Source organism: Phyllostomus hastatus, unplaced genomic scaffold, assembly GCF_019186645.2.
Source record: "Phyllostomus hastatus isolate PE091 unplaced genomic scaffold, TTU_PhHast_1.1 phas_contig_17, whole genome shotgun sequence".
NCBI classification, from domain to species: domain Eukaryota; kingdom Metazoa; phylum Chordata; class Mammalia; order Chiroptera; family Phyllostomidae; genus Phyllostomus; species Phyllostomus hastatus.
In genome coordinates this window covers 37,804,593-37,827,165 of record NW_025333664.1, presented here as the reverse complement: position 1 = coordinate 37,827,165, position 22,573 = coordinate 37,804,593, and the positions used below count along the sequence as shown (strand labels likewise).

Genomic DNA, 22,573 nt, shown 5'->3' with positions numbered 1-22,573 from the left:
AAGGCCCTGGCCAGCAATCACATCACGCTGATAGACCTCTGCTTCCATCATCACATCTCTCTCCCTCTTACAATGACCCCTGTGATTACATTGGGACCACCCAGATAATCCAGGATAATCTCCCCATTTCAAGATCCTTAACTTAATCCCATCTGCAAAATCCTTCTTGCCATATAAAGTAGCATAATAACAGTTTCCATGGATTAGGACAAAGACATCTTTGAGGGACATTATTCCGTCCACAAAGTTCAGATTAGCTGTGGTTCAAATCTTTGCGTGCATGGCCTGCTTGGCTACATGGGAGATCACCAGGTGGCATGATGGCTGTTTCCACTCAGACTTCAGCTGAAATCTACCCTCACCTGGTTGCCTCCCCTTCCGGATCCTGCTTCTCTGGTGCCCTGACTAATTCTCCTGGAGAGCTTTCCTTAATAAATCACTCGTTCTAAATCTTTGCCTTAGGGGATGCAACCCTGAGACAGTGGGTCTCACCGTGGATAGAAAGGAGTACTCAGTAGGATAATAGAATTGCTTCCTTTTTGCTGCTTACATAAAGTTATACTCTAGGGGATGTATCTCTTTAGTTAATTATGAAGAAAGCTAGCTAAAATTCCTGAGGGTCTCCCTGAGTGTGATTCTAAGGGAGAGAAGTTTGGGTGGGAGCATCCTAGATGCCATGCAACCTCGGAAATGTTCAGCAAGGCCTTGGAGGAGCCCTGGATCCAAAGCAGCCCCTGATAGAGCCCTGTATCCCCAGGACTGTCTGCCATAGCATCTCCATGAGCTTAGTAGTGGGCTGGGGGAAGGCCATGGGAGACATAGTCTCCGTACAACATACAGTGGTGACTTCAAAGCCCAGCAGCTGGGGCCTCTGTAAATTTTGTCTCCCTGTACTTGAGGTCTCATGTCCTCCACAGATGGGCACAGCCAACTGGATATAGAATTTGAACATTATTCCAGGTACATTGGGGAACGCTTGGAAGGATTTAAACAAGGAGAGTGACATGGTTAGTGGGTTTTTTAAAAAATATATTTTATTGATTATGCTATTACAATTGTCCCATTTTTTTCTCCCTTTTATTCCCCCCTGCCCTGCACCACTTCTCTATCCCCTTATCTCATGTTCATTGATCATACATAAAAGTTCTTTGGCTTCTCCATTTCCTATACTATTCTTAACCTCCCCCTGTCTATTTTGTACCTACAATTTATGCTTCTTATTCCCTGTACCTTTCCCCCCTTCTCTCTTCCTCCCACTCCTCTGTTGATAACCCTCCATGTGATCTCCATTTCTGTGGTTCTGTTCCTGTTTGAGTTGTTTGCTTAGTTTGTTTTTATTTTAGATGTGGTTGTTAATAACTGAGTTTGCTGTCATTTAACCGTACATGTTTTTTATCTTCTTTTTCTTAGATAAATCCGTTTAACATTTCATATAATAGGGGATTGGTGATGATGAACTCCTTTAACTTGACCTTATCTGAGAAGCACTTTATCTGTCCTTCTATTATAAATGAAAGCTTTGCTGGATAGAGTAATCTTGGATGTAGGTCCTTGCCTTTCATGACTTGGAATACTTCTTTCCGATCTCTTTTGAGAAATCAGCTGACAGTCTTATGGGAACACCTTTGTAGATAACTGTCTCCTTATCTCTTGCTGCTTCTAGGATTCTCTCCTTCATTTTAACCTTGGGTAATGTAATTATGATGTGCCTTGGTGTGTTCCTCCTTGGGTCCAACTTCTTTGGGACTCTTTGAGCTTCCCGGACTTCCTGGAAGTCTATTTCCTTTGCCAGAATGGGGAAGTTCTCCTTTATTATTTGTTCAAATAACTTTCCCACTTGTTGCTGCTCCTCTTCTCCTTCTGGTATCCCTATAATTTGGATGTTGGAATGTTTAAAGATGTCCCAGAGGTTCCTAAGCCTCTCCTCATTTTTTTGAATTCATTGTTTTCTGATTGGATGTTTCTTTCTTCCTTCTGGTCCACTCCATTGGTTTGAGTCCCAGTTTCCTTCCCATCACTATTGATTCCCTGTACATCTTCCTTTATTTTGCTCAGCATAGCCTTCATTTTTCCATCTAATTTGCAACCAAATTCAGACAATTCTGTGAGCATCCTGATTACCAGTGTTTTGAACTGTGTATCTATCTGATAGGTTGGCTACCTCTTCATCGCTTAGTTGTATTTTTTCTGGAGCTTTGATCTGTTCTTTCATTTGGGCCATTTTTTTTTTGTCTTGATGCGCCAGTTACATAGTGAGGGGCAGAGCCTTAGGTGTTCACCAGGGTGGGGCAACCCCCGTCACTGGGTTGTGATGCTGTATGTGGGGCAGGGGTCTGAGAGGGAACAATGGCGCTTGCTCTGCTCTCTGCTGGATTTCAGTCACTTACCCCACTTCCCACAAGCACACTGGGCCCTTCTGGTACGGATTCCCATGTGGGTGGGTTTGTGTACATTCTAGGACCCTGTGGGTCTCTCCAATGAACTCTCCTGTGAGGCTGGGAGTCTCTCCTGGCACCGCAACACCCCACAGGTGTTTTCAATCGGTGTTTTGAGGCTTTATTTCCCTGCGTTGGGGCCCTGGGTTGCACTGTTTGTCTCACTCCCCAGTTTCGCCCGGTTTATCTGCATGCCAATGTGGGAACACCCGGGCCCTCAAGCCACCTTGGGAGCCTAGCCCCTCCACCGTCCACAGCCTTGCTGGGTCTGCCAGCTGCTGTTTTTTTTTTTTTTTTTTTTGGTCGGGTCCCCTGTCTGCCCAGCTGCCCATCTCCGCCACTCCTACCAGTCTGGATGAATGTTTCTTCTTTAACTCTTTGGTTGTGGACTTCCATACAGTTCAATTTTCTGGCAGTTCTGGTTATGTTTCATTTTAAATTTTTTTGTTGTCCTTCTTTTGGTTGTGTGAGGAGGCAAAGTGTATCTATCTACACTTCCATCTTGGCTGAAAGTTGATTTTTGGTTGGTGGTTTTGAATGGTTACTCTGGCTCCTGAGTAGGGAAGAGATGGGTGGTGAGGAAGAGAGGAGACAGAGAAGTGGGGTCAGGGGGAAGCTGTACTGTTGTCTAGGAAAAGAAGTGGTGGATGACCTGGCCCACTGCAGTCCTCAGGAGCATTCTAAAAGGAGGGCAGAGGAGACCTCAGCTCCATTTCCTATCTCATCTCAGAAAAGTTGGGCACCTTCTCACCTTCCAGTTTCTCAAATCCCACAGGGTCTGTCACTTACTGCCACACCCAGCTCTCTTCCCGTAAACTCTGCCTTGTACCTACACCTTTACCTCAGGCACATCTTTCCCCTGCATCTCCCCCAAATCTCTCCTTAGTCCTGGTCCTCTGCACTTCTGCTCCCAGGTCTGCCCCCAAAAGACATTTACTCTGTTTCCTATCTTATACTCCTTATATTCCTTATACTGTCTTATACTCCTTGAGAAAAGGGCAGATTCCAAAACCCCACTGCAGACCTGCTGAGCAGGAAACTCTGAGGAGAGGCCCAGAGTGGGGTTTGGGGTTCAGTCCCCAGTCAGGGTGCTTAGGAGAAGCAATAAATCAATATTTCTCTCCCAGATCCATGTTTCTCTTCTTTTCTTTCTCCCTCCATTTCCCTTTTTTGAAAAAAAAATAAATAAAAATTTTTTTGAGTAAAAAACTGACAGAATGGGAGAAGATATTTGTAAATCATATGGAAGGATCTAGTACCCAGAATATACAAAGAACTCTTACTACTCAACAACAAAAAGACAGACAGTCCAATTAAAGAAAGGACTTGGGCAAAAGATGTGAATAGACATTTTACCAAAGAAGATACACAGATGACCACCCATCACCTGGAAATATACTTGGCATTATTGGCCATTAGGGAAATGCAAATTAAAAATGTAATGAACTCTCTCCTCTTGTCCTACAGCCAGCTGTGTCTTCCTGCACAGGGCTAGACTCAACCCTGAGACATGATGGTGAAGTTTGGAGTGAACAGATTTGGCCATATTGAACACCTGGTCACTAGGGCTGCTTTTTACTCTGGCAAAGTAGATATTGTCACCTTTAATGATCCCTTTGTTGACCTCAACTGTACAGTCTACATGTTCCAGTATGACTTTACTCATGGCTAGTTCAGACACAGTCAAGGCTGAGAATGAGAAGCTTCATCAATGGAAAGCCCATCTCCATCTTTCAGGAGTGAAATCCCACCAACATCAAATAGGGTGATGCTGGTGCTGAATATGCTGTGGAGTTCACTGGTCTCTTCACTACCATGGAGAAGGCTGGGGCTTTCTTGAAGGGTGGGGCCAAGATTATCTTCTTTGCCCCTTTTGTGGATGTCCTCATGTTTATAATGGGTATGGACCATGACAAGTATGACAACTCCATGAAGATTGTCAGCAATGCCTCCTGCACCACAAGCTGCTTGGCCCCCATGGCCAAGGTCATCCTGACAACTTTGGCATTGTGGAGGAACTCATGCCCACAGTCCATGCTATCATTGCCACCCAGAAGACTGTGAATGGCCTCTTTGGGAAGCTGTGGCATGAAGGACAAGGGACTGTCTGGAACATCATTCTTGCTTCTACTGGCACTTCCAAAGCTGTGGGCAAGGTTATCCCTGAGCTCAATGGAAGCTCACTGGCATGGCCTTCCATGTCCCCACCCACAATGTGTCAGTTGTGGATGTGCCCTGCTGCCTGGAGAATGCTGCCAAACACAATGACATCAGGAAGGTAGTGAAGCAAGCATCAGAGGGTGCCTTCAAGGGCATCCTGGGTTATTCTGAGAATGATGTTGTCTCTTGCGACTTTAGTAGTGACACCCACTCCTCCACCTTTGATGCCAGGGCTGGCATTGCCCTCATGAACACTTTGTCAAGCCCATTTCCTGGTATGACAATGAATTTGGTTACAGCAACAGGGTGGTGGGGCCTTAAGGTCCACATGGCCTCCAAGGAATAAGAGCCCCCTGGACCACCAGCCCTAGTGACAGGAAGAGAGGCCCTAAGCTTCTGGGGAGTCTTTGTCCCAAATTAATCCCCCAACACATTTGAGAATCATCTGACCTATAGTTTCCATCGTAGACCCCCTGAAGAAGAGAGAGGCTTGGGGAGCTCTACCTTGTCATGCACCATCAATAAAGTTCACTGTACCCAGCCAAAACAAAACAAAACAAAACAAAACAAAACACACAATGAGATACCACTCTATACCCACTAGGATGGATGTAATAAAAAACAAAATAACAAATTTGGGGGAGAATGTGGAGAAATTGTATACTTTGTACATTGCTGGTAAGAATGTAAAACAGTTCAGCCTCAGTGAAAAACAGTTCAATGGTTTTCAAGAAGTCAAACATAGAATTGGCATATGATCTAGTGACTCCACTCTTTAAGTATGTACTTCAAAGAACTGAAAACTGATTCTCAAACAGAGAGACATATACACGTACTCAGAACAGCACTATTCACAATAGCCACAAAGTAGAAACAACCCAAATGTCCACCAGCGGATAAATGGACAAACTTGTCTATACATACAATGGAACATTATTCAGTCATAAAAAGAAATGAGTCCCATGTCATAAAAATAAGTTTTTAAGACCCTTTTATACCATGGATGAACCTCAAAAATATGTTAAGTAAGAGGAGCTAGACACAAAAGGTTACATAGTGTATGATTCTATTTATATTTCATCCTCACCTGCCTCCTCAGGTGGATGGCCACAGCCTCTTGCCATCACATTCCTAGGCCCCAAAACTCCAGGGTTTCCTTGAAGCCCTTTGCTCAAAATGTAAAGTGAGGCACCAGCCTTATCCTGTTCCAGGATAAGGAACAGCATTCTTATCCTGTTCCTCAGAGGGTAGGCCTCATACCCACTGACCATTTCCTTCAAAGAACTCTCCATACTTCAGGCCACTTCAGATTCAGCTGAGGTGGTTGACAGATGAGTGCAACACACCTAATTTCTGAGTATTTCCTTTTGACTCTGGCCTGGATGTTTAGCCCTTTGGTATGCTGGGATCTTCCCACCTATTTGGTCAGACTTGACCTTTCAGCCTCAGTCAAAGCAAAAAAATCCTTTTAATAATTCTGTCACATTATGTTACAGTATGTATTAGTTTCCTGGAGCTGCCATGACAAATTACCAAAAGTTTATTATCTCACAGATCTTCCCAACTTCAACTACCCTGAGACTGCCATGTTAGAGAAGCTTCCTGGAGGTGCTCTGTTTGACAGCCCCAGCTGAGCTCCCACCAAAACACCGGACATATGAGCAAGCCACCTTGAGACCTGCAGACCAGGTCATGCTCCCACAGATATTACCTAGTGACCTCAGTCAATGACACGTAAAGCTGAAGCATCTTCTGGCAGCCTTGTCAGGATTCTGACCTACGGAATCTGTGAGATGTTACAGAATGATTGTTTGAAGCCACTAAGTTTTAGAATAATCTCACGCAGCAATAATAACTGGAGCAGCAACATTTTGTCTACTCCTTTTGTTTATAGGTGTTCTTCAAAACACGTTTTGTTATTTTGGATGTATATATTTAAATTTACATAAATGCTATCCTGTGATGAATCTCATTCTTCTTTTTTTGCTCACTCAGCACTATGTTTTTAAGACCCTTTTATACCTACCTATATGTGGACATTTGGTTTATTACTTCAAACTGTTGCCTGGACCTCCAGCTGCGTGTGGTCTGTGCAGTTTTTCTCTTCACTCTCTGTGAGGGACATTTTGGTGCTTCCGGCTCCTGTCACCACCACAAAATACACACAGCTCCAATCTTGGCTATTTCTGGGTTTGTGAGAGTGTTCCTGTAGGGATTTTCACAGAGGCATAATTTCTGGGTCATCGAATGGGTGATTCCTTGTGGGAGTAAGGAGTGTTGGCTGTGCCAGTTCACATTCATATGCACCAGCAGGATGGACAGTCCTTCTAGTCTAATAAGTGTAAATCATTATTTCATTGTTGTTTTCATTCTCAATTTCTCTAATTACTAGTAACTTTAAGCATTTCTTTAAATAGGTGTTATCCTTTTGGTTTTCACTCCTGACAATTGCCTGTTCATGCTCTTTGTCCAATTTCCTGTGAAGTTTGCTGTTTTTTATTTTTTGCTTGTTGATTCAGGATGTCTGCAAATATTTTAAATATCAATTTCTTGTCAGATTTAGACATTGCAAATATTTTTTCTTGTTTTGTTTTCTGCCTATAAACTTTGTTGAAAAAAATCCTTAGTTTTGATAAAACCAAATTAACCCATATTTTGTCTTATAGTTTGTGTTTAAAGGTTATCTTGGGCTATAAAGGTGTTCGTTCCCCTGCAGTGTTTTTTAACTTGAGAAGTGTCTCAGCTTAGTTCTTTAATCTACCTGCAGTTTACCTTTGTGTGAGGTGTTAGGTGGTTTTCAATTTTATTTTTCTTCATCTACTGAGCCATTTCCCTAGCACCATTTACTAATCACCCTATCCTTTTCCCAGTGATTGTGACAACATAATCATTTCCCAACAATGGATTCTGTGCTATTAGTCTTACCTCCATCGCCTAGATTATAAACTCAGAGGTGATCTCTGCTTCCTCCCTCTCTTCTTCCTCCTTCCTGCAGCCTAGTGCCCTGGAAGGAGTGGTTGCTCACCTCTTGGTTAGTTGAAGGCTCTGAGCTTTACTTTTTTTTATCATAAGCCCTATCTTTCCTGGAAGGCACAAAGAATTCATGCCCACTGAGCTTTGTGAAACAGGGAGGGGAGGGAGGATGGGGGAGATTCTAGAGTGGGTGATTTTTAGAGGGCAGCATTCCACCTGCCAGGCTGGCATCTCTGGAAGAGAGGTGGCAACTCTCACCATCTGAGGGTCCTGCTTTCTTGAGATAGGGAAACCAGAAATTAGCAAACAACCTTCACATTGGGTTTTAACTGATTTCATGTGATCACCACTGGTAGGCTTTTTATGGGAAAGCAGAAAGGATCTACACCTTCTTAAGGTCCTATTATGTGCTTAGTGCCAGAAAAACACTTGTCCCTGCCTTTAAGAAGTTTCTTGGGGGAGGACAAAACATAACAGAAAGAGTTAATTCAAGTACTTAGAACAGTGATAGAGACAAGCTAAGGGCATTGGATGGAAAAGGAATAGGCAAAAGGGTGGTGTCAGTGAGGAGCATGGTGGATTAAGAAGCCTGCAGTGGGGTGAAGAGAAATCTTGAAACAGGTCAGTAGGTGTGGTTATTGATGGGAGGGGCACCTCAGCAGTGAGCTGTCATGTAGGCCAAGTCTTAGAGACATGGTGGTGACCCTTGTGTCAGCTCTTGGTCCACCACTGACCACTTCCTGTGCATGCCGGTGGCTCCTCACCTCAAGCTCCCACCATGGCTCTTTTTTTCTGCCTCAGGGAATTCATGCACCTGAGAAGTGACCCTCCACCAGTTGGGGCCAAGAGTTCAGCTAAATGCTCCTGCCTTTCATCTTTTGCAGAGGCAATTCCAAGGTGTATTCCATAAGTTCCTCAGAGGGCCCAGGAAGGGCTGAGCCCCAGGTGCCCACAGGAGTAGCCCAATAACACATACTGTCCTTGTTTCTTTTCTCTGCATTTCACTCTTGCCTCTTGAGACCACCTTCCAAATAAATGACCTGCACTGCAATCTTTGTCTTGAGTTCTGCTTTGGGTGAGTACAAAATAAGTAAGAGAGTAGCAAGTTCTTTTTTAAAATTTTCAAACTGATTTTTCTAGAGAAAGGAAGGGAGAGAGAGTGAGAAGCATCAATTTGTTGTTCCACTTATTTATGTATTCATTGGTTGACTGTTGTATGTATCTTCATCAAGAATCAAACCCGCAAGCTTGGCATATCAGGTCGACCCTCTAACCAACTGGGCTACCTGGCCAGGGACAAGAGTAGCAAGTTTTAAGTAAAAGTGGTCAAAGAATAGTTCCCAATGGGACTAAGTGGTTGGTGAGATAGGTTCTGAAGAGTGGTCATTGGATATAGCAGGAGATAGGCCACTGACATCCTTCCTGGATGTGGTAGGGTCAGCAGCCCTGGAGGGCTGAGGAATGAGTGCAGACCAGGAGAAAGAGACAGCAAGCACTGCTTGAGAAGTTTAGAGGAGAGAAAAGATGGTCTTTCAAAATTCAGCTGTACCTTTCTCTATTTCTCACTCTACTTCCCATTGTGCTCTGCCTTTACCCCTCCACAGAGTTAGTTACCTCTTATCTCCTTTGGGGAATGTCATTGCTTTGTAAATGTGGTTTTTTTTTCCTGGAATTTTTCATGATGAATATCTAGCACCCAAAGGTCTGACGTTCATGGAAATGGGGCGTTACCCCTTTCTCAGTGGTGTGGAACCACAGCCCATGTACCTAGCTCTGTGTTTGGAACTATTATTGTCTGCTTTTTGAGGCTGCCTCAGACATCTATCCAGCCATCCCAGCAGTGAGGTAAGTGGCAGCTGATGATGGAAAAAGAGGCACAGACAAAACATTACCATTTGTCCAAGGTCAGCCAGGAAGTCTGCTGCAGCCTCGAGTCTGGGACGCATAAAACAGATCCCCTAGACCTAGCCCCAGTGTGAAGAGCTAAGCCCACACACTTCCAAAACAGGAAGGGAAGAAAGTTCTTCCTTTCTTTCTTCAGGGAAATAACCCATGGATGCTGACAGCATCTGTGGGGCCACCTGCAAGAGCCAGGTGGTTGCTCTGTTATGAGAAGGTGGGGAAATGTCTGCTTACCAGGTCTGGGCACCATTGTGAAGAGCATACCCTAACCTGATTCTGTTTTGAGCCGAGGGCAGGCATGTACTTTTGGGCTAAGGGGGCTGGTTTACTCCTTCCCAATGCTCAAGTCTAAGTCCAAGTCCAAATCAGGGAAGGCCTTGGGTTTGGAGGGAAAAGAGGAAAGGGAGGGAGAGATAGAGAGAGGAAGGCCTTACACCTGGAGGGATGAATAATATCAACCTTGACCACAGGGCAGCACTTAGCCAGAGAGAAGAGGCTTTCTCTCTGTGCATATTCAAAACTACAATATTAGTAACATGGATTCTAATATTTGGAAAATAAAATATTATATTTTTGAGTGTGTGAGAAAATGAAGCATAGATACATTAAGATATAGAATGTAAAATTGTGAATTTAAAAGTGACAATAGAAGATTTTAAGGAAAACTTTTCTAAAATGATGAGATCCCAGGCCTGTGGTGTTATGTGTAAGTTCTCTGCCACTAGACTTTAGCAAAAGAGTTTGAGAAACACCCCTCTGGTCCAGTGGCATGCTGGTAAATGTTTAACAACAAGCTTTCACACTGCATCTCCCCCTGCCACTGCCCGTCCCCTCTCCCCAAGCCACACCAAACCTCACAGCCCTGATTTGTACTGTTTTTCACCTTCCGTGGTGTAAATACTCCCTTGATGGGCAATTTTAACCCACCAATGTGACATCACTTGTGGAGTGGGGAAGAGATGCACAGAATCTACTCTCACAAGCTGTTATAAGCCAGCTCTGGATACTCCTGATTCTAGTCTGATCTCCTCATTTTATAGCAAGAAGGACAGATGCCGAGAGAGGGAAAATGACAGTTTCAAGGTCACATGGGGAATTAGTGGCACACTGGACTCCTCATCAAATTTCGTATACTGTATTCCATGCTATCATTTATTATTTGTTTTATTCACCCTGCTCTAGAATAAGCAAGGCTTTCTCTAACCTGAATTTTCTTTTCTACTTTTAAAATTATGTGTGCCTTTTTTTAGAAGTTTCAGTTGGCCATTTCCTCTGTCAGTAATACCCCTCATACCAAATCCAAACCCTCTCTATCACACAGCCCTGTTCATCTTCTTGATGGCATTTAGTGCCTAAAATCATCTCATTGCTATCTCCTCCCTAAAGAGTATTCTCTATGTGACCAGAAGCTGCACCATTTTCGCCGTTATGACAGTTTTTACAATGAGCCTAGAATCTATGCCAGATACCACTTTAGCACTTGGCTGTCAGAGAGGAGCTGGGTCCAGCTACTCTAGAAGTGGTTCATTTAGAGTTTCTTGTGGTGGCTGTGTCTGGAGGCTTGGATCCATACTGCTTTATTTAGGAACAAGGAAGAACAGAAAGGTGGAAGATTTGGTATGCATGGAGCAAAGGTTGGCTCATGGGGGTGCCTTGGGCTGGCTACCTAGTATTTCAATTATCTATTGCTGCATAGTAAATCACTCCCAAACCAAACACAGCCTTTTATTATTTATTTTTCTATGATCTCTTACTGTTCTGGAAAACACAATTTGCCACAGTTAGACTCTTGAGTTTCAGCTTCTCCAAAGAATCATTGTGAGGGTTATTAGATAAAAATTTGAATTCTAAAATACAAACTAAAACAACTAACTGCCTAATGTGCCAAGGGCCTCAGTGAATGGTCATCCCCTTTTCTTACCCTCAGACTCAGGGGCTGTTATCATGTCCTTTATTTTTTAGTTGTTTATGAAGACCTTAGAAAAAAAGATTTCTTGGGCAGTGATTGCCAAGCTGTATTTTTTAAAGTCAGGTTTACTGAGGTATAATTTATATACAGTAAAAGTCACACTTTTTAGTGTATGGGTCCATGAGTTCTGACAAAAGCATGTAGTCATCTAACCACCACCATGATCAGGATATGGAACATTCCCATGAGTCCAAAACCCTTGTGACCCTTCATGGTCAACACTTCCTTCCCCAGCTCCTGACAAACACTGATCTGTTTTCTGTCCCCTTCAGTTTATCTTTTCTAGGAATCAAATGTAATCTTTCTTGTCTGGGAATCAAATGTAACCTTTTGAGTCTGGCTCCTTTCATTCAGCATAATGCCTTTGAGATCCATTAATGTTGCTACAAGTCTCAGTCACCACTTCATTCCTTTGTAATGCTGAATGGTTGTCTGGCAACTAGCTGTACTTCCTGTTGTTTATCTCAGCTTGTTTTTCAGATAAGAAATTCTTTAGATGAAATCCAATGTGAGAACTCATAATACAGAACAAATGAGAGCTGAGATCTGGTATGACCATGGGTGGTGGGACAAGGAATCCAGGGGATTCTCTGGAACACAGTTCAAAGACTCCTGGTCTAGACTCTTGTGACTGAACTTCTCTATCTTATGCCCTATCTCAAGCTGTGAAATCTCTGTGGAGTTTATTTTCCTGCAAGTTGTTTTCCATCATTCCAATGAGATGGGCCTCAATGAGTGAGGGATTGTGTGACAGTAGGAGGACAGAAACTTAGAGGCCAGTCTGTCTTGATCTAGGCACATGACCTTAGGCAGGTTCTGATCCATTCCAGGTCTCTATTTCTCCATCCGCAAAATGGGGATTAAATTAAAACAGACCATGTGGGGAAATCTTGCAGGGAATGGAGAGAAGCTGAGGGTGCTCTAGACCCGAAGCCTTCCATTCTTTCATTCCCTTTCCTCTGTTCCCCACCAAGAAGAAGGCCTCCTCCAGAGCCACCATTCCGTTGGGCAACGCTGAGCTGATGCGAAGACAGAGGTGAGTAGCAAGAAGCATGGAGAGTGTGGGGTGTAGGGCAGGAGGAGAATCTGTTTTTGCCCTCTCTGCCTAGAAAAGGAATTGCCCCTTGGCCCTGCCCTTTTCTGGACAGGACAACTGGAGTCCCAGGAATCAAAATTCTTTCATGTGGCCAACACCCCATCACGCTAATGATGCCATGGGGATGCTGGGGTAGTGTTGCCCTACTCCCAGTACTTACTGCTGGGTTTCTGTTCTTTGCCTTGTCCAGAGAAGTATGGTTAAACACCATGTCAGTGTTCCATAAAAGTGATGGTGTTCTTACTGGAATAAATAATTAATAGTGACACAGTATGATTTAAAATCCAGGAGTATCATTTTTTCAAAATCCCAGGGACTATCAGATTCACACCCTGTTCTGAGGGAAGGGCATTTAACTTGATTTCAGACTTTTCTTCTTGGGATATCTTCCAAAAAAAAATCTTGACACCATGCTGGACATATATGGGGCTAGGGCCACCTTAAAAAAATTATGTGTACCTACTTTAACTCCACTGCTGCCAGTAACACAATTGTCATTATACTTCCAGGTCATTCAGGTAAATAAAATGGTCCCCTTCTCTTCCTGCTCCCATCCCTATGCTGGCTCCATACTCAAGAAAGGCAGCCTGGATAATTCCATTCAATGGTGGTTGGGTCTTCCACTTTTCTACCCTGGCCTCCCACAATCAGTGGGGCCATTGCTGCCTTGGACTGTCTTCAGTGGGTGAACATCTTACTTCCTTATGTACCATGCTTTGTTTTCACCCAGGAAGCCTGTCGTGGTGTAGCCCCAGGGCCTCTGCAGTAAGAGAGAGTTTTCCAGTGTGGCTGAGATGTCTACCTGTGTAAAAGAACCTGAGGCAGGTCTGTGGGGCTCTTCTTCAGGAAGGGCCTTGCGGTCCAGGCTCATGAAAAGGCTTGAATGAAACATCCAAAATGAACCATAGAAGCAGCAATTTCCATCATGTCAGGAGCCCACCTGGAAGGCTGCTTCATTTCCCTTTATGTCTTAGGTCTTTATGCTACCATTTTGCACTCATTGTTCCCTCTGCCCTGGACACTCTTCTCCAGATATCAGCAGGGTTCATGCCCTCAGCTCCTTCACATCTTTGCTTAAACCTCACCTTCTTATGAGGCTGCCCTTGACTCTTGATTTATACTGCAATCTGATCCCCCAACTCCCACACTCTCAACTCCTTACCCTGTTCTCCTTCCTTCCAGTTCACTTACCCTGTGAACTCTTTCTAATATACTGCATAATTTACTTGTTCATATGTTTATTATTTAATGTCTGCTTTCCCTGAAATAATGTAAGCTCCACAAGGCAGGGATTTCATTTTGTTACTTAATTCTATCTCAAGTGCCTACAACAGTATCTGGTTAATTGTAGATGCTCAGTAAGTAATGTAGGATGAACAAATGAGTATCTCTGATCACTCATTTTATCACTCAGTAATAAAGGGAGCACTGAGGTCTGAAGACAGGTGTCTGAAGTCTTGGTCACTGAGCAGCTCTGTCAACTTTGCACATACCATTGGCCTCTTGGAGCCTCAGTTTTCTCATCTGGAAAATGAAAATAATAGTGTACCAACTTCACAAGACTTTAGTAAAAACATTAAAGTAAATAAAAAGAAACAAAGATGTGTTGGTTTCCTAAGGCTGCTGTTACAAAGTACCATAAACTGGAAGGCTTGAAAAAAACAAATTTATTGTCTCACAGTTCTGGAGACCAGAAATCCAAAATCAAGGTGTCAGTAGCCATGCTCTCTTAGGAGGATTCTTCCTTACCTCTTCTCGCTTCTGATGTTTGCCAGCAATTCTTGGCATTTCTTCACTTGCAGACACGTCATCCAATTTCCACCTCCATTGTCACAGGGCTGTCTTTTCACTGTGTATGTCCATCTCCTCTTCTTAGAAGGACATCAATCACATTGGATTAGGGGCCCACCCTGCTCCATTATGACTTCATCTTAATTGTATCTACAACAACCTTATTGCCAAATAAGGTTACCTTCTGAGGTCCTGGGGGTTAGATTTCCAACTTACCTTTTTGCAAAACAAAATTTAACTCATAACAAGATGAGATTAATTTTAATAATATATTTTATTTAACCCAATATATAAATATATAATCAATATAAAACATTATTAATGAAATAAAATAAAAATACTTTATTTTTTCCATCTAAGTCTTGAAATTAATGTGTGCTCTATGCTGGCAATGCATGTCAGTTGGACTAGCTTCATTTCCAATGCTTGGTCATCACGGTTGTCTAGCAGCTACCATACTGAACTGTGCCAGTGCGGATGGAGTTGATATAGACATAAAATAAGCATAAACCTGTGTCCATTTAACAGCAGCCCAAGGAGCAAACTTAGAATAGAAGTTTCATACCTTAGACTCTGGGCACCCTTATATTGCTCTCAACAGCAGTTTTTCTACACACATTCCCCCCCCACCCCCCGCCACCAGGCATTTATTTTTGTGTCCAGAGCAGTGTAAATATCTTGCCAATTACATGTGATCTGAAGTTAGTGTTTAAAAAACATAATTGGAAACCCAGTGAGGGAGGGGCAGACATATGACTCACTGAGCAAGGGTGAGCACAGACCCTTGGGCATCCTTGGGCCTAGTTCAGCCCAAATCCAGTTGGCCCATTGGTGGGAACAGCATGCTGAGCTCACATTAGAGTGGATGCTGTCCAGATTCCCAGCTTCCCTTCCTGGCTCTCACCAATCCACACATAGTGCCCATATCTCATCTTCATCAACCTTGCAAACCCAACTCATTCTGCTCTCGAAGCCAGGGAGCGATCTTTAATTTAGAATCCCAGATGATCAAGTTCAAGACTACCAAGAGACCTTAGACTCACAGCAAATCAAGACTGTAGCCCTCAGTCAATGAGAGATGTATCCTCCTGTGGAAGCCCTCAGAACATGTGTTCAGAGTCCACTTTATTCCTTAGATAGGTCCACCAAGTAAAACAGAGTTTCCGGTGCTGTCCAGCCTCCAGTGTATTGCTCTATGCCTGATTGTAGAACTCCTGGGCCTTCCTGGGCTGGGACAGAATATGGCAAATGAGCTTCTGCCACATTTCTTAAACTTGAGCATTAAGCCCTCTTTGAAATCCAGAACACAGAGGAGAACCCAGCCATCCTCAAGGTATCCAGCGCAGTTCTGTGGAAGGCTTCTCACGTTCAACCTTAATTTCTGCTTTTATCACTCTTATTGCATCCCCATGGCCTCATATTTTCCTTTACTCCTGGAACCCTGGCTGCTTCTTTGTTTGGCAGTCACAGCTCTCCTGCTTCTGAGTCCTCCCTGGCCCCCTATCCTCTCTGACATTCACTCCATGTATGTGGTCCATGGACATTCAGGCAGGGGTTCAGGGCCCAGAGGCCCAAATTTAGCTTTCTGCAGGGTTGAATGCCATATGTATAAGAGAAGTCCTGCTGTTGGAGCCAGAAACAAGGATTCAAAGGTAAGTTGTTGATTGTGATGTGACTCCAGCAGATGTTGGTAAGGGCTGGGGGAGTGGAACAGGGAAGGGAAGGAGTGAGTGCAGGTGTGTTATGGAGCAGGTTATTGCTGTGGGAGGCCCTGTAGTGCTCACTCCTCAGGACAACAGCCCTGGAGGGAGAAAGGGGGTGTTTGTGGACCAATTGTCATCGGCTAAGGTCAGCTGGGGTGGGGTTAACTCCCCTTGCCCTTCCAGCCCAGCCTACTCACTGGCAGAGCAGCCTTCTGATGCTTCAGAAAAAGTGTTTGTGTAAAGAGAGGCAGACACTGGCAGGTGGAATTGGTAACGCCCAGAGAATATGGCATCTATACCTGCTAAGACAGGTCTAAACATCCATCCACTCATCACATATTGTTGGCCATCTACTGTGCTAGACCAAGGGATAGAGGCTGGGAATAAATGCCAAACAAGTGAAGGGAGGGAGGAATGAGTCATGGAGGATCAGGGAAGGTGGGAGGGGTGTTGGGGACAAAAAGGAGAGTGTGCACAGGTGCCAGCTGGCCTGCAGGGCTGAGACCATGAGTGTGGGGATGGGCTGGATGGCCATGTAAGGTAGCTGTACCAGGGATCAGTTCCACAGTCCAGCTTCACCTCAGCCCCATCAGTTGATCAATGCAGAGGGGCCTCCTCTGTTTGGGTGACTTTAGCCTCTTTGAGGGACTCAAGAACTTGAAGTCTCAATCATGTTGGGAGTCTTTGTCACCTCCTTCAACATATTTTTTTAAAGTCAGGATTCTAAGATGGTTGACTTAGCTGTGTGTTTCCAGAAGAAAATCTAAGAACCAAGACAGGGAGAGGAGAGACTGAGAGAGGGGGAGAGTAGAGACGACAGTTAGAGAAGGGAAGGCACAGAGGGGTGGGGGGCAGTGAGTTTTCACAGTGTCCTTCCTCTCAAGACCCTCCCTGGCTGTTCTTTCCCTCCCTTCCTCCCTTCCTGTCTTGTTTGGCCACAGGGAGACAGGAAAGGAGGGAGGCCAGGTGAGGGGGTGGGGAGTGGTCATATCTGGAAGTGTCCTATAAACCATATTCAGGAGGACAAAGACAAGGCTTTGAAGAAAGTCAACTACAAGAGTGACCTGCCCAGCTTTGTGATTTTGAAAGACAACCCATTACCCCCTCATGTCATCTTCCTCTCCCCCACAGAATCTATTTCAGGTCCCTAAGTAGGTAGGTCATGGGTGGTCTCTCTGATGGCTGTTGAAACAGTGGTTTATACATGGGATGTGTGTAAGAGAGACAGTGTGGGGAACCCAGTAGGGGCTGGAGGTGACAGTGGCTTAAACTGAGATGGTGCTTAGGGTGGAGAGAAAAGGACCTCTAGCTTTCTGAAGGCTTTTAGGGAACCCCTAATATGATAGAAAACACAGGCAGCTCTGGGCTACCTCTTCTTTCCCAGCCTTATTGTTATGTTTTTACTTTTCATTTTGTGGTTAACTTCTTTACTGGCATATAATTTATAGACTGTAAAGTGTAGGAATTGTAAGCAGGAGCTTGCTGGATGTGCACACAGCTGTTTGAGACATGAGGCATTTCCAGCTCTCAGTGTCATCCTTCACACTCCCTTCAAGTCAGTCTCCCTGCCCATTTAGCCATCATTTTGACCTCCATCAGAAAGAAGTTAGTTTTGCCTATCACAGAAATGGAATCATACAGTATGTGCTTTCTCCACACCACACTACATTTCTGAAGTTTATCCATGCTGCTGTGCGTTGGTGGTAGTTTATTTTCTTACTGTGTTGTGTTTCATTGTGTGAAGATACATTACTTATATGCCCTGCTGCTGATGGTATCTGGGTAAGCTCCAGTTTGGGGCTAATGTAAATAGTGCTGCTGTGAATATTCTTGCACATGCCTTAGGTGCTCATATGCAGCATAAGCACTCCTTTCTGTTGGGCACACACCCAGGAGGAGAGTTTCCAGCTACATTTTTAGGAAGTCCTCTTCCACCTTCCACAAAGAAAAAAGGTTTGAGTGGCAGTGAGAGGTGGGACTTGTTAAAAATGAATGTACTCCCACAGATGGGCAGCAACCCTGATATCAGGGTATTTGTCTGTCCACTGAGCCCAGGTGCTTCCCAGTTGAACAAAGTGAGGCAGAGGCTTTCTTACCTTGGTGAAAACCTACTATGCCCCTTTCCTCCCAGTGGGTTATTTTGCAGGATGAATGATCTGAAGATCCCACACTGAGAAAGTCTGTGTAAAGGAATATTTATGATTAAGAATTCTTGGAATATTTATTTTTGTTTTGGTCCTGGGCCTGTTTTCCTTCAAATCTAAGCCTGAGGCAGAGGTTGGGCAGCAAGGATCTCACTTAGGACTGCTGGGGTGAGCATGGCAGTGTTCATCTACTCTTGCTTTTGGCTCCATCCAACTCTCAGCATTGGGTTGACTTGTCTAATTTTGTCTAAATCAGGGGACGATGGAACCAGGCCTGTGGGGAGTTCCCAGGAGCTCCAGGGCACACAGACCCCTACACAAATGAGGGAGTGGCTTCTCTCCTCTGCAGTCCTTTGGGGCCTCTGCACCCATGGGTCCCTCTGGCTTTCCCCCCAGACATCTCAGAACCCACTGTCTTACCCTCTTAGGGTTTGCCCTTCTCAGTGAGAACTTCTCTAAAGATCTTAAAATTGCTACTTCCTACCTCCTATCCATTTCCCACTAGTTCCCCTCTACATCACACTGCTCTGTTACTGACCTAATTTGCCCATTGTTTCTTCTCCTCGATAGTTAGAATGCAAGCCCCATGAGAGCAGGGATTTTTATCTCTCTTGTTCTGCTGTATCCCCTGAGCCTAGGATACATTGCAAATAGGTCCTAAATGAATAGAGGAGTGTCTGCTGTGCTCTTGTTAGAACTCTTTTTTCTGGTTTTGTTGTTTCTGCCTAGATGTGGCCAAGTTGGCAAGGCCTACCTAATTTAGAGAGCTGGGGTCTACACGTTGGGCCACACTGGCTTTTTCTAAGGAGACCTATCAGTTCTTTGCTCTGAGCCAGACACTGAAAGGGAGCTGATGTGAGATTCTGAAACCCATCATGACTGCACACCATGGTTGGTGGATTCAGACTAGAAAACAACTCCTTTTGTTTTTTATTTATGTTGCATTAAAAATGTGTGTTTGTGAATGTGTGTGTATTATACAAAGTGAATTTTCTCACCTTGGCCCCCTATGTTCCACTTTTCCCCCGCAGGCAACCCCTGACGGCAGTTTTTTGTTTGTACTTCTAGAGATGTTTCATGCATTTGTAGGCACACTATGCACACTCTTCAGCATGCTCTTTTCTCACTTAAGAATAAGCCTTGGAGGTTCTTCCAGCTCAGAGCATAAAGGTCTCCCTCTGGAAATGCCACTGAATATTCCATTAGGTGGAGATAGTATAATGGAATTAACCCTTTCATACCCATGGGCAGCAAGGTCAGGTCCAGTTTTTGCCTTATTACTAGCAATGGCATCATGTGTGTACTTTGTGCTGAGAGGGAGAGAGAGAGAGAGAGAGAGAGAGAGAGAGAGAGAGAGAGAGAGTAGTTAGGAGTTAGGAAGGGTAATCCACCCATGTGGCTTCAGAATTTATTTGACAAATATCTATTTGTGCACATTTTAAGTGTCAGACATGTTTAAGTCTGTGAAGCACTTGCCCTTGGAGCCAGGCTAACAATGAATCTCAACAATCTGCTATTCTTTGTTTTCTTCCCAGTAGAAATTCTTAATGGCTTCTCAGGTAGGGTGTGGGATGGGAAAAGTCAGGAAGAGGTTTTTCTTTGAAGCTCACACTGCACACTGCAGCTGGGATTTACATGGAGACACTCCACCACATGCTGAGAGACTCTCACAAATATGCATCTGGGCAACTCCAGGGTTGTGAGTTTGTTGTGATATATTTAGAATGAACCCTTTAGTGGTGCTCCAGGCCAGAGAGTAAATAGCTGCTTGCAGGGGCATTTAAAGCCAGCATAGAAAGAGGCCGTAATTGTAGAGCTCAGGAAATGCTGTACTTGGGAGCTTTTCTGAAATGACATGCTATTTGACCCAATACTTTGCCTGAATGCAGGGGCCTCTTTGATCTCTGTGGCTAACCTCCCTTGCACAATGACTGGTTCACAGTGGGGCTCTGGAAGAACTTGCCCAGCTGGTGGAGAGGCTGATAACTGGGATGATTGCACTGGCTGAGTTGATGGAACTTGTCCAGGGTTCAATTCTCCCAGGAGCAGATAAGGGTAGAATGACACTAGATGATTTGGGGGGCAATTCCTAGAAGCATATAGAGGGGAGTGGGGAAGAGAGATAGGGATGGGAAGGAAGCCCAGGCAGAGTGCAAACTGGCAGTTAATGGAGCTCTGGGAGCCTGCACAGAACATGCTGCAGAATCACCCACCTGAGGGCAAGGAAAGAGGAGTATTTATTTCACCAACATGGATCTGTTATAGATCACCACCAGTGCTGTTCTGGAACAGCTGTGGGGTTCGATTGCCTGCCACCAAGATGTGTGTCTCCCAATGCAAGAGTTTGGTGATAAAAGAAAGGGGCTGTTTATTTAAAGTTTATACAGATTCAAAATAATGGAGAATTTCTGCTGTTAAGTCCCACTCCCTTTAAAACACCTCAAAACACATAGTCCCACCCCTCTTTGCCAAACCAGACGGGTTTCAGAATACACCAGTCAGAAGTATCATCTTTCAGAAAAGCAGAAGTCTGTGGCTCTGCATTCCTGGTCACGGTTCAGTTTAGCTCCAAGCATCTCCCATAAATCTGTGGTTGGTTAGGTAGGTCCTTGCACAGCTCCATCACCTATGCTGCCATCTTCTCCAGGCAGGTTTCCCAGAGGGTCTCCTCTTTCCTACTCCAGCTTTTACTCCAACCCATGTGGCATCTCCATATACGCTAGACCTCATGGCAGATGAAGGACACTTCTCCACAGCCTTTCAAACTCCCTGACTGCTTCCTCCCTCTCTTTCAGCCCACCCTTATTTTAAATACTTAGCCTGGAACTTCCTATGTGACTTCATATCTGGCCCCTCCTATATGATGTGCCACTTTTGTCAGTTACCCCGTATCTATCAGCTAACACCTTCTTTTGGCTCCCATCTTTAGTCGGGGCAAGTGTTCTCAGTGACACAGGAGCATTCAGTAGGAACAGCGCCTCTCATGCAGGCACTGTATAAGCTCCCCTGGCTATGTCACCAGTCCTTGAATTCTCTTGAAGTCACATAAACTTTAGCCTTGGGTGGCAGTACAGCTTTTAACTTGCTATTGTTGTGCAAAGTATTTTAAAAGCCATATTGTCCACTTCCCTCTTCCTCCAACCCAGATTTGTGGGGGTTTTCTTCCTATTTTCAGGGACCCCCACTGTGTACCCCGTCACAGATCCACCACTGGTTGAAGGCTCCTTGGGAGGGAGGGAGTTGGTGTTGAGTTCCCTGCCTGCCCTGCTTGTCATGAATGACTGCATGAGGCCCAGGTAAGAAGCTACTGGGTTGGCCTCAAGGAATTTTTATGCAAAACCTTTCAACTGAGAAGTGTTAGCAAATGATTCCCACATTTTCTAAATGTTATGAGGCAAACAACACAAGTTTAACTCCTGGGATGCAGTTTGTGGACCTCCAGGTGCTACTACCGCTGGAAGGAGGACAAGATCCCCCTGCCCTATCCCCCCTCCAAGGGGCTACATCCTACCTGTCCTGGCTGGGAGACCTCCCAATCCATGAGGCCTAGAGAGCCATGGACCCCTAAGAAGCCATTGGCTTTCCCCATGGTTCTTAAGATGACTTGCAGTTATTCATCTGCCTGTCTCTGTCCCCACTTTAAAAATTCTAATGAGTTTATCTAAACTGGAACCAAGGTCTATAGACTTATAATTTATGGGACTTGGAACAAAATTGGAGCATTTTTTGAAGAATTCAAATATCCTTTGTGTAGGCCTCTGATTGACAGTTAATAACAAGAATGAGTTTGCTACCAGCAGGGGCAGCAGGGGAAGCAGTTGTTTATAGGTTTTGATTTAGGTCCATCAACAGCCCCCTCTCCCACCCAAACACCTCACTGCCCCAAGTCCACCCTGGGGGAACAATGCCTGAAGCTGACTTCATTGCACCAGTTAAAAATTCCTCTAAGTCAGAAGACTGACAATTTAGATCTCTTCAATTACTCACACCTCAGTGTAAATGAGTTTTTCAGATGAAAATGGTGTTTCTTTTTACTGAAATCTTTATAGGCAAAATGATATGATGTTTGGGATTTGTTTCAAAGTAACACAAGGAGTGAAGAATGGATCAAAGTAGCTGCAACAAGATTGGTCATGAATTGATAATAATTAAAGTTGGATCATGACGGTCATATACTATTTTTGTATATGTATATTTTTTATAATCAAATTTTGGGAGAAAACTTTAAAAATTACTATTTTTGTCAGTGAGTAGATTAACTGTAAATCTTCATAGAATAAGAGCAAAAACTGAATGATGTACTGAAGGTATACAAAGCCTCAGAAGAGGTTTTGTAGATGGAGTCAGCTAACACCTCTCCCTGCGCATTTCACTTTAAAGCCTAAAGTAACCTTAAGTTT

At 44.2% G+C, this 22,573-nt stretch overlaps 1 pseudogene; it reads left to right on the top strand.

Moving 5' to 3' along the window:
• The first annotated feature begins 3,948 nt into the window (after nt 1–3,948).
• LOC123815028 lies at nt 3,949–4,941 on the top strand (annotated as a pseudogene).
• The last annotated feature ends 17,632 nt before the right edge of the window (nt 4,942–22,573 follow it).